The sequence below is a fragment of the Aulonocara stuartgranti genome, assembly GCF_965226115.1.
Source record: "Aulonocara stuartgranti genome assembly, chromosome: 23".
Lineage (NCBI taxonomy): Eukaryota > Metazoa > Chordata > Actinopteri > Cichliformes > Cichlidae > Aulonocara > Aulonocara stuartgranti.
Genome location: NC_138958.1, coordinates 8561621 through 8575005, shown reverse-complemented (window position 1 = coordinate 8575005; position 13385 = coordinate 8561621).

Here is a 13385-nt window from a genome sequence, read left to right as displayed (position 1 = left end):
CTGTGTTTGGAGAACGTCATCTTTATCAAATCCAATGTACCTCCAAATAAGCGAGGTACAATTTTTTTTTTTTACCCACGAGTTCATAGTCAGTAGCGTTCTCGTCATGTATCTCGCTCTCAGCCATTACAACTCTGACTCTTTGCTGCTGCGTTGTTCGCTCCCCACCTACGTAGGAGGCGGGCCTCTAATCCATTTGATTGATTAACGCTGTGAAGGGCTCCATTCGACTGGTCAAATCTGTAAAGGAGTTTCTTTGATTGGTAAATTCTTTAAAGCACGTGTGTAAACATTTTAAAGTACCCAATTATCGCAGTTTTCGCCATCTTTTGCAATGGGCCCATCGCCCATATGACAATAAATTTATTGTGCAGGCCTAATCTACACTTTCTGTCCTAAGAAAATCATGTCTTCTCCTCCATCATCAGTTATCGGGAGAGCAGACAGTCAAAGTACAAGAATTCAAACAAACTCAGAGATTCTACTTACAGAGCAGACACAGCACAGATGTTTCCTTCATCGTCCTTCTCACTCATTTCAGCTTTTTTTCCCCCCCAATCTCACACCATGTAAAGCCCGCCCTCTTCCTCTGAGCACAAGCCGTTCTGTTGGTACAAAAACAGTGTTCGTAAGGTAAACTATATCAAATATATATCACACAGCAATACTTTTTAATTTCCTTAAAACACTGAATTAAACACTTAATGACAAAAAAGGTTCTTATTTTTAAAAAGAATGTTATTGGTTTGACAACAGTGACTATGGCTTATTAAAAACAAAATCATCTGATACATCTAGTAATCTTCCCCAGTAAACATTGTCGTTATTTAACAATCAGGTGGCATTTTTTGTTAACATCTACTAGTGGCTGAAAAAAGTGGAAAGAAGCAGTGACACGGACATGTTAGTCTTCGCCAGCGTCAGTTTGTCGTACCTCTTAAACATTACCTGGTCGCTTTTATTAGAATTTGAAACGAGAGGAAAGTTTCTGCTCAATTTTTGTTTCATACTCTCATATTATCCATTCTAATAAAACAAAATACTTTCTTCAGTGTGAATTAATAGGTTACAAACCTGGATTCTGGCTTTGGAAAGCTGTAATTTGGGCAGGGTCTTCTAATTATAGACCATAATGTTTTTAATACTATCGTTTCTATTTATTACAAGCAGGTACAAGCACCTGCCGATATATCAAGAAAACAACACCTGATCTTTCATTGCTGTTTTTCCTCTGGGTTATCAAGACCTGTTTACTTAAACATCGAGATTCAAACTATAGTTAAATCAATTTTCTTATTGTAATGGAAAGATAACACTGCAAGTCACATACATAAATTTAGATTTTAACTTTAGACATAAAGTTAAAAGACAAGACCAAGTTCTATTTATTTATTTAGATTTTAACTTTATGTCTAAAGTTAAAATCTAAATAAATAAATTAACAGAACTTGGTCTTGTCTTTTGTCTCCCAAACCCCATGTAGGACATCTGAAACAAACATGTGATCAGTAAAAAACAAAACCGCCCACAGCGCATAAGAAGGTGTGCCCCAACGAAACGCCCGGCTAATGATCGAGTTGAGTTGTTGCACTCTCAGATTGTTTGTTGGTCTAATCGCACCATCCTTGGATATTTATTACACTGATCTTTAGATCCTCTGAATCCCACCACACAATGGGGGATATCTCTCTCTTATTCGGCCTGATTGTCGGTGTCTTACTTCCCTTGTTTACAGGTGAGATCCGTTAAAGCAGCTTTTGCGAGCTTATCCGTCAACTGCATCTGAGATTGTGTCTGTTACAGTTTTCATGGTCTGACTTTTGATTAAACCGCCTTTACTGTAACCCAGCAACGATGGGGGGCACAATCCAGTGTACTCTTCGCTGGCAGCTCATACTGGTGTGTTAGCATTAGCATCAAGTTTCTGGCAACATGGCCGAGCCGGTAACCGGTAACCCGGCAGCAGCTAGCTCAGGCTACAGCTAACTCGCACTGAACAAAGCGGAGACCAACACGGACATAAACACGAAGCAATCGCGATCCGTATAGATGGTAGCTACAGCTAATTAGCGGTTAACCGTCTAGAGACTGGGCTCAATACATTCACGAGCCGTAATCGGGGATCAAGACTAGTATTAATACCGACAGTCTTGCTCCGGCTAACTGAAGCCAGCGAGTTAGCACGGGCTAGAGCTAACTGGCGCTACATGGATGTAGCTGCTGTCAGGGCCATCACTGTTTGGTCTTACTAGTCATCCGCTGCTACATTTGTCGTAGTCCAAGATCGATTCGAGTATTAATACCACCCTCTGTAATCGGAGACGTACGCTGGTATTTAAACCAAGTAAAAACGGCCCCCACAGAAGCAATTGGTTAGCTAAGGCGCCAATTTGCTGTAGCCGGTGCTAAACCGCTGGCTAAATTCGCCGTAATCTTAGACCGACACTTTAAACACATTAAAACGCAATGATGAACCCGACAGCAGCTAGATCCAGGTAGCTACAAGTAACTAGCACTTAACCGTCTCACTACCTTGACTCACAGTAGGATCGGAGATGATCCCTACAGCTACTGTTAGTATCCATTTGGCCACAATGGAGTCTTCCAGAAAGTTAAACAAGAAAGAAACCCGAGGAAATTAACAAGTCGTTTAATGTAATTTATGGCAAACTGGCATATTTGTGAGGGCTTTAAAACGAGATCACGTAAAATAAATAATGAAATAATCTTTTTCTTTCACTTAAGCTTGAAATTGCAGGATTTGCATCAAAAAGGAACAAAAATTAAAACAGTAGAAGTGACAAATGTAAAGGATCTAGATAAATATAATGAAGCTGTTGTTGCCATTTGATAAACCCCTTTAACAGTGTTTTCACTGATGGTTGGGAGTGGCACACTTATTGACTAGTATCAATATATGATCATAGAGTCAAAGTTCATTTCCCCTCAAAATGAGACTCCCAAGCACAAACAGAATCACTAAAATCTGTCATACATGTTGCCTCCTATCAGGCGAGATCAGTATTACCACAGAATATGAAAATGACAACATCATCAAAGTGGTGCAGATCATGTAAATGTTAATTGTAACTGCATTTTCCATTTTGTGCCATAAGCTGCTGATACAGTTTGAGGTTTTTTTTTTTTAAGTTTGTTAAACTCACAACTGAACATCACACTGCTGGAATAAAAAAAAAAAATCTATTAACTGATCCAGTGTAAGCTCAGGTTTCATGCATGTGTTTCTCTCTGAAAACAACACGGCAGTTCAGATCAGTGAATAAAGCAAAACCAATATGCTTTGGATGTCAGGAAATAGTCTAACACACTAAAAACTGCTTTTACTCAGATATTTGATTTTATTCGTTATAGATTAGGCAGGAAGAAGTCACTGTTTGTGCAAAGCTTACATAAATGAATTCAGCAGAGCTTTCAGTTGTGCTTTACATCGCCAAAGTTACTGAGGGAGATGAACTGTGGTTTGTGTCGACTCAGTGACTGCGGTCAAGTGAGCCCTCACTTACGAAGTCGCAGTCAAGCTAGCCGCCCCGCCAGCCGCACCGAAAATGTGGTTGCACTACTCTTACGTATATTACGGTATGGGTGAAGACCGGCTTAGAAACGCAGTGTTTTGTGTCCTGACACTATTTTACTTCACAATCCACTCCCATTTTTAGTGTATCTCCACTTTCCCCCCTGTGATCCACAGCCCAAATTACTGTATGATTCAGAGAAAATTAACAATAAAATTTACCCAATTTACTCAACTATACTTTTAATGTCCTCATCTTTGACCTCAGATTACAGGAAAACTGTAAGAGGTGACGCAGATATTTCACTGGATTATGACTCTGGGTGACCCCCACTCTGCACCCTGTCATCCACAGCCAAAATTACTGTACGGATTTTGAGAAAATTCATAGCAAAATCTTCCCATTGTGCTTTACTGTACTCCACATATTAACATCTTTGAGCTCCGATTACAGGAAAACTGTAAGAGGTGACGCAGATATTTCACTGGATTCTGACTCTAGGCTGTCGCCACTCTTCACCCTGTGATCCACAGCCAAAATTACTGTATGGATTTTGAGAAAATTCATAGCAAAATCTTCCCATTATGCTTTACTGTACTCCACATATTGACATCTTTGAGCTCTGATTACAGGAAAACTGTAAGAGGTGACACAGATATTTCACTGGATTCTGACTCTGGGGGACCCCCACTCTGCACCCTGTGATCCACAGCAAAAATTACTGTATGGATTTTGAGAAAATTCATAGCAAAATCTTCCCATTATGCTTTACTGTACTCCACATATTGACATCTTTGAGCTCTGATTACAGGAAAACTGTAAGAGGTGACACAGATATTTCACTGGATTCTGACTCTGGGGGACCCCCACTCTGCACCCTGTGATCCACAGCCAAAATTACTGTACGGATTTTGAGAAAATTGATAGTAAACTTTGCACAATTTACTCTACTGTACTCTATATATTCTCATCTTTGAGCTTAGATTAAAGGAAAACTGTAAGAGGTGATGCAGATATTTCACTGGATTATGACTCTGGGTGACCCCCACTCTGCACCCTGTGATCCACAGCAAAAATTACTGTATGGATTTTGAGAAAATTCATAGCAAAATCTTCCCATTTTGCTTTACTGTACTTTATACATTGACATCTTTGAGCTCCGATTACAGGAAAACTGTAAGAGGTGACGCAGATATTTCACTGGATTATGAATCTAGGCTGTCGCCACTCTGCACCCTGTCATCCACAGCCAAAATTACTGTACAGTTTTTGAGAAAATTGATAGTAAACTTTGCACAATTTACTGTACTATACTCTATATATTCTCATCTTTAAGCTCAGATTACAGAAAAACTGTAAGAGGTGATGCAGATATTTCACTGGATTATGAATCTAGGCCATCTCCACTCTGCACCCTGTGATCCACAGCCAAAATTACTGTACGGTTTTTGGGAAAATCCATAGTAAATATGCACAATTTACTCTACTGTACTCTATATATTCTCATCTTTGAGCTCAGATTACAGGGAAACTGTAAGAGGTGACGCAGATATCTCACTGGATTCTGACTCTAGGCTGTCGCCACTCTTCACCCTGTGATCCACAGAAAAAATTACTGTACGGTTTTTGAGAAAATTGATAGTAAACTTTGCACAATTTACTCTACTGTACTTTTAATATCCTCGTCTTTAACCTCAGATTACAGGAAAACTGTAAGAGGTGACGCAGATATTTCACTGGATTATGACTCTGGGTGACCCCCACTCTGCACCCTGTGATCCACAGCAAAAATTACTGTACGGATTTTGAGAAAATTGATAGTAAACTTTGCACAATTTACTGTACTATACTCTATATATTCTCATTTTTGAGCTCAGATTACAGGAAAACTATAAGAGGTGACGCAGATATTTCACTGGATTCTGAATCTAGGCTGTCGCCACTCTTCACCCTGTCATCCACAGCCAAAATTACTGTACGGTTTTTGAGAAAATTCATGGTAAAATCTTCCCATTTTGCTTTACTGTACTCTACATATTGACATCTTTGAGCTCCGATTACAGGAAAACTGTAAGAGGTGACGCAGATATTTCACTGGATTATGAATCTAGGCTGTCGCCACTCTTCACCCTGTGATCCACAGCCAAAATTACTGTACGGTTTTTGAGAAAATTGATAGTAAACTTTGCACAATTTACTCTACTGTACTCTATATATTCTCATCTTTGAGCTCAGATTCCAGGAAAACCATAAGAGGTGACGCAGATATTTCACTGGATTATGAATCTAGGCTGTCGCCACTCTGCACCCTGTCATCCACAGCCAAAATTACTGTACGGTTTTTGAGAAAATTGATAGTAAAATCTTCCCATTTTGCTTTACTGTACTCTACATATTGACATCTTTGAGCTCAGATTACAGGAAAACTATAAGAGGTGACGCAGATATTTCACTGGATTCTGAATCTAGGCTGTCGCCACTCTTCACCCTGTGATCCACAGAAAAAATTACTGTACGGTTTTTGAGAAAATTGATAGTAAACTTTGCACAATTTACTCTACTGTACTTTTAATATTCTCATCTTTGACCTCAGATTACAGGAAAACTATAAGAGGTGACGCAGATATCTCACTGGATTATGACTCTGGGTGACCCCCACTCTGCACCCTGTGATCCACAGCAAAAATTACTGTACGGATTTCTGATAAAATTAAATCCTATTCCATTACCAAACAAAATGAGTTCATTGAAGTATTTGCTTAACTACAAGAAATGTCTTTCCACACACAATTTAAATTTTTCAAAATGTCATTCACACACCACCTCAAGTATCAACTTCAGTTTTAGACATTATTTATTCAGTGCTTAATCACAACAATAGTCAACTTAAGGCACTTACATAATAAGTTAAACCTTACAATAATACATACAGAGAAAAACCCAACAATCATATGACCCCCTATGAGCAACAGTGGGAAGGAAAAACTCCCTTTTAACAGGAAGAAACCTCCGGCAGAACCAGGCTCAGGGAGGGGCGGCCATCTGCCTCAACCGGTCAGGGTGAGAAATTACATTTCTCAGATTACTGATTTCTCATATTACTACTACACAGTTTAGATACACTCAACAAAAATATAAACGCAACACCTTTGTTACTGCTCCCATTCCCCATGGGATGGACGTAGAGACCGAAAATTCATTCCAGATACACAATCTAACCATCCCTCCCAAACAATGGTCACAAATCAGTCCAAATGTGTGGTAGTGGGCACATCTGCTATATTGAGATAATCCATCCCACCTCACAGGTGTGCCACATCAGGATGCTGATCTGACATCATGAGTAGTGCACAGGTGTACCTCAGACTGCCCACAACAAAAGGCCACCCTGGAATGTGCAGTTTTTTGCGCTATTGGGGGTCTGGGGACCCAGAACCGGTCAGTATCTGGTGTGACCACCATTTGCCTCATGCAGTGCAACACATCGTCGCATGGAGTCTATCAGATTGTCAATTGTGGCCTGTGGAATGTTGGTCCACTCCACTTCAATGGCTGTGCGAGGTTGTTGGATATTCGTGGGAACTGGTACACGCTGTCGTATACGCCGGTCAAGCACATCCCGAACATGCTCAATGGGTGACATGTCCGGTGAGTATGCTGGCCATGCAAGAACTGGGACATTCTCAGCTGCCATCTGCCCTGAACAATGTGAACCATGATTCATCCGTGAAGCGCACACCTCTCCAACGTGCCAGACGCCATCGAATGTGAGCATTTGCCCACACAAGTCTGTTACGGCGACGAGCTGGAGTCAGGTCAAGACCCCGATGAGGACGACGGGCATGCAGTTGAGCTTCCCTGAGACGGTTTCTGACAGTTTGTGCAGAAATTGTTTGGTTGTGCAAACCAATTGTTCCAGCAGCTGTCTGGGTGGCTGGTCTCAGACGATCTTGGAGGTGAACCTGCTGGATGTGGAGGTCCTGGGCTGGTGTGGTTACACGAGGTCTGCGGTTGTGAGGCCGGTTGGATGTGCTGCCATATTCTCTGAAACGCCTGTGGAGACGGCTTATGGTTGAGAAATGAACATTCAATGCACGGGCGACAGATCTGGTTGACATTCCTGCTGTCAGCATGCCAATTGCACGCTCCCTCATTGCTTGTGGCATCTGTGGCATTTTGCTGTGAGACAAAACTGCACATTCCAGGGTGGCCTTTTGTTGTGGGCAGTCTGAGGTACACCTGTGCACTACTCATGATGTCAGATCAGCATCCTGATGTGGCACACCTGTGAGGTGGGATGGATTATCTCAATATGGCAGATGTGCCCACTACCACACATTTGGACTGATTTGTGACCACTGTTTGGGAGGGATGGTTATATTGTGTATCTGGAATGAATTTTCGGTCTCTACGTCCATCCCATGGGGAATGGGAGCAGTAACAAAGGTGTTGCGTTTATATTTTTGTTGAGTGTATCTAAACTGTGTAGTAGTAATATGAGAAATCAGTAATCTGAGAAATGTAATTTCTCACCCTGACCGGTTGAGGCAGATGGCCGCCCCTCCCTGAGCCTGGTTCTGCCGGAGGTTTCTTCCTGTTAAAAGGGAGTTTTTCCTTCCCACTGTTGCTCATAGGGGGTCATATGATTGTTGGGTTTTTCTCTGTATGTATTATTGTAAGGTTTAACTTATTATGCAAGTGCCTTAAGTTGACTATTGTTGTGATTAAGCACTGAATAAATAATGTCTAAAACTGAAGTTGATACTTGAGGTGGTGTGTGAATGACATTTTGAAAAATTTAAATTGTGTGTGGAAAGACATTTCTTGTAGTTAAGCAAATACTTCAATGAACTCATTTTGTTTGGTAATGGAATAGGATTTAATTTTATCAGAAATCCGTACAGTAATTTTTTCTGTGGATCACAGGGTGAAGAGTGGCGACAGCCTAGATTCAGAATCCAGTGAAATATCTGCGTCACCTCTTATAGTTTTCCTGTAATCTGAGCTCAAAGATGTCAATATGTAGAGTACAGTAAAGCAAAATGGGAAGATTTTACCATGAATTTTCTCAAAAACTGTACAGTAATTTTGGCTGTGGATCACAGGGTGCAGAGTGGCGACAGCCTAGATTCAGAATCCAGTGAAATATCTGCGTCACCTCTTATAGTTTTCCTGTAATCTGAGCTCAAAGATGTCAATATGTAGAGTACAGTAAAGCAAAATGGGAAGATTTTACTATCAATTTTCTCAAAAACTGTACAGTAATTTTTGCTGTGGATGACAGGGTGCAGAGTGGGGGTCACCCAGAGTCATAATCCAGTGAGATATCTGCGTCACCTCTTACAGTTTTCCTGTAATCTAAGCTTAAAGATGAGAATATATAGAGTACAGTAGAGTAAATTGTGCAAAGTTTACTATCAATTTTCTCAAAATCCGTACAGTAATTTTGGCTGTGGATCACAGGGTGAAGAGTGGAGATGGCCTAGATTCATAATCCAGTGAAATATCTGCGTCACCTCTTACAGTTTTCCTGTAATCGGAGATCAAAGATGTCAATATGTAGAGTACAGTAAAGCAAAATGGGAAGATTTTACTATCAATTTTCTCAAAAACTGTACAGTAATTTTGGCTGTGGATCACAGGGTGCAGAGTGGCGACAGCCTAGATTCATAATCCAGTGAAATATCTGCGTCACCTCTTACAGTTTTCCTGTAATCTGAGCTCAAAGATAAGAATATATAGAGTATAGTACAGTAAATTGTGCAAAGTTTACTATCAATTTTCTAAAAATCCGTACAGTAATTTGGGCTGTGGATAACAGGGTGAAGAGTGGGGGTCACCCAGAGTCATAATCCAGTGAGATATCTGTGTCACCTCTTATAGTTTTCCTGTAATCTGAGCTCAAAGATGAGAATATATAGAGTACAGTAGAGTAAATTGTGCAAAGTTTACTATCAATTTTCTCAAAAACCGTACAGTAATTTTGGCTGTGGATCACAGGGTGAAGAATGGCGACAGCCTAGAGTCAGAATCCAGTGAAATATCTGCGTCACCTCTTACAGTTTTCCTGTAATCGGAACTCAAAGATGTCAATATGTAGAGTACAGTAAAGCAAAATGGGAAGATTTTACTATCAATTTTCTCAAAAACTGTACAGTAATTTTGGCTGTGGATGACAGGGTGAAGAGTGGAGATGGCCTAGATTCATAATCCAGTGAAATATCTGCGTCACCTCTTACAGTTTTCCTGTAATCGGAACTCAAAGATGTCAATATGTAGAGTACAGTGAAGCAAAATGGGAAGATTTTACTATCAATTTTCTCAAAATCCATACAGTAATTTTTGCTGTGGATCACAGGGTGCAGAGTGGAGACAGCCTAGATTCATAATCCAGTGAAATATCTGCGTCACCTCTTATGGTTTTCCTGTAATCTGAGCTCAAAGATGAGAATATATAGAGTATAGTACAGTAAATTGTGCAAAGTTTACTATCAATTTTCTCAAAATCCGTACAGTAATTTTTGCTGTGGATCACAGGGTGCAGAGTGGGGGTCACCCAGAGTCATAATCCAGTGAAATATCTGCGTCACCTCTTACAGTTTTCCTGTAATCTGAGGTTAAAGACGAGGATATTAAAAGTACAGTAGAGTAAATTGTGCAAAGTTTACTATCAATTTTCTCAAAAACCGTACAGTAATTTTGGCTGTGGATCACAGGGTGCAGAGTGGCGACAGCCTAGAGTCAGAATCCAGTGAGATATCTGCGTCACCTCTTATGGTTTTCCTGTAATCTGAGCTCAAAGATGAGAATATATAGAGTATAGTACAGTAAATTGTGCAAAGTTTACTATCAATTTTCTAAAAATCCGTACAGTAATTTGGGCTGTGGATAACAGGGTGAAGAGTGGGGGTCACCCAGAGTCATAATCCAGTGAGATATCTGTGTCACCTCTTATAGTTTTCCTGTAATCTGAGCTCAAAGATGAGAATATATAGAGTACAGTAGAGTAAATTGTGCAAAGTTTACTATCAATTTTCTCAAAAACCGTACAGTAATTTTGGCTGTGGATCACAGGGTGAAGAATGGCGACAGCCTAGAGTCAGAATCCAGTGAAATATCTGCGTCACCTCTTACAGTTTTCCTGTAATCGGAACTCAAAGATGTCAATATGTAGAGTACAGTAAAGCAAAATGGGAAGATTTTACTATCAATTTTCTCAAAAACTGTACAGTAATTTTGGCTGTGGATGACAGGGTGAAGAGTGGAGATGGCCTAGATTCATAATCCAGTGAAATATCTGCGTCACCTCTTACAGTTTTCCTGTAATCGGAACTCAAAGATGTCAATATGTAGAGTACAGTGAAGCAAAATGGGAAGATTTTACTATCAATTTTCTCAAAATCCATACAGTAATTTTTGCTGTGGATCACAGGGTGCAGAGTGGAGACAGCCTAGATTCATAATCCAGTGAAATATCTGCGTCACCTCTTATGGTTTTCCTGTAATCTGAGCTCAAAGATGAGAATATATAGAGTATAGTACAGTAAATTGTGCAAAGTTTACTATCAATTTTCTCAAAATCCGTACAGTAATTTTTGCTGTGGATCACAGGGTGCAGAGTGGGGGTCACCCAGAGTCATAATCCAGTGAAATATCTGCGTCACCTCTTACAGTTTTCCTGTAATCTGAGGTTAAAGACGAGGATATTAAAAGTACAGTAGAGTAAATTGTGCAAAGTTTACTATCAATTTTCTCAAAAACCGTACAGTAATTTTGGCTGTGGATCACAGGGTGCAGAGTGGCGACAGCCTAGAGTCAGAATACAGTGAGATATCTGTGTCACCTCTTATAGTTTTCCTGTAATCTGAGGCCAAAGATGTCAATATGTAGAGTACAGTAAAGCAAAATGGGAAGATTTTGCTATGAATTTTCTCAAAATCCATACAGTAATTTTTGCTGTGGATCACAGGGTGCAGAGTGGGGGTCACCCAGAGTCATAATCCAGTGAGATATCTGCGTCACCTCTTACAGTTTTCCTGTAATCTAAGCTCAAAGATGAGAATATATAGAGTACAGTAGAGTAAATTGTGCAAAGTTTACTATCAATTTTCTCAAAATCCGTACAGTAATTTTGGCTGTGGATCACAGGGTGAAGAGTGGAGATGGCCTAGATTCATAATCCAGTGAAATATCTGCGTCACCTCTTACAGTTTTCCTGTAATCGGAGCTCAAAGATGTCAATATGTAGAGTACAGTAAAGCAAAATGGGAAGATTTTACCATGAATTTTCTCAAAAACTGTACAGTAATTTTGGCTGTGGATGACAGGGTGCAGAGTGGCGACAGCCTAGATTCAGAATCCAGTGAAATATCTGCGTCACCTCTTATAGTTTTCCTGTAATCTGAGCTCAAAGATGTCAATATGTAGAGTACAGTAAAGCAAAATGGGACGATTTTACTATCAATTTTCTCAAAAACTGTACAGTAATTTTTGCTGTGGATGACAGGGTGCAGAGTGGGGGTCACCCAGAGTCATAATCCAGTGAGATATCTGCGTCACCTCTTACAGTTTTCCTGTAATCTAAGCTCAAAGATGAGAATATATAGAGTACAGTAGAGTAAATTGTGCAAAGTTTACTATCAATTTTCTCAAAATCCGTACAGTAATTTTGGCTGTGGATCACAGGGTGAAGAGTGGAGATGGCCTAGATTCATAATCCAGTGAAATATCTGCGTCACCTCTTACAGTTTTCCTGTAATCGGAGATCAAAGATGTCAATATGTAGAGTACAGTAAAGCAAAATGGGAAGATTTTACTATCAATTTTCTCAAAAACTGTACAGTAATTTTGGCTGTGGATCACAGCATGCAGAGTGGGGGTCACCCAGAGTCAGAATCCAGTGAGATATCTGCGTCACCTCTTTCAGTTTTCCTGTAATCTGAGGTCAAAGATGAGGACATTAAAAGTATAGTTGAGTAAATTGGGTAAATTTTATTGTTAACTTTCTCTGAATCATACAGTAATTTGGGCTGTGGATCACAGGGGTGAAAGTGGAGATTAACCAAAACTGGGAGTGGATTGTGAAGTAAAATAGTGTCAGGACAGAAAACACTGCGTTTCTAAGCCAGTCGGCACCTATACCGTAATATGCGTAAGAGTAGTGCAACAACATTTTAGGTGCGGCTGGCGGGGCGGCTAGCTTGACTGCGACTTCGTAAGTGAGGGCTCACTTGACCGCAGTGACTCAGTGTGAGGACTCTGCAGCGGCAGCTTTGAGTCATATAAGTAAATTACATGTTAGACACTTGATCTTGTTAGCTTGAAAAAAAGCTGAATGCTGGTGTAGATGTTACTCAACCCAACGTTTTTTAAAAATTCAAATCTTATTTTTCACACGTTATTCTCGTTGTTTGCTGTCGCAGTTTAAATACAGTGGTCGTTTAGAGTCTCCGAGCAACGCTTTTCCTTAGCAATCCTCCCAAACACTACCTTGAGTACAAAAATTACGTTTTTATTTAAAAAACGAAACGAAACAACATCAGAAGAAACAGCCGTTAAGAAAGGGGACGCGCCCTTCCCGTGTCGCTAACACGGCCTGCTAGCTGTGGGGTAGGGTTAGCTCAGTAACATGAGGGTTTATGCTTAAAACAGCCATTATAACTAAAGTAACACACAACAGGCTGGCACAGGAAGACTAAAACATGACTTTCAACGTGTGTATCAGCTCCGTGATCAAAATTACACCCACAAAAAAACCCTGTTTGTACTGTGAATAAGTTTTAACACGCCAGTGTTCTGTTCTGAAATACGGAAAATACAGTTGGAAAAAGACTAATATTCTTTTAGAATCTC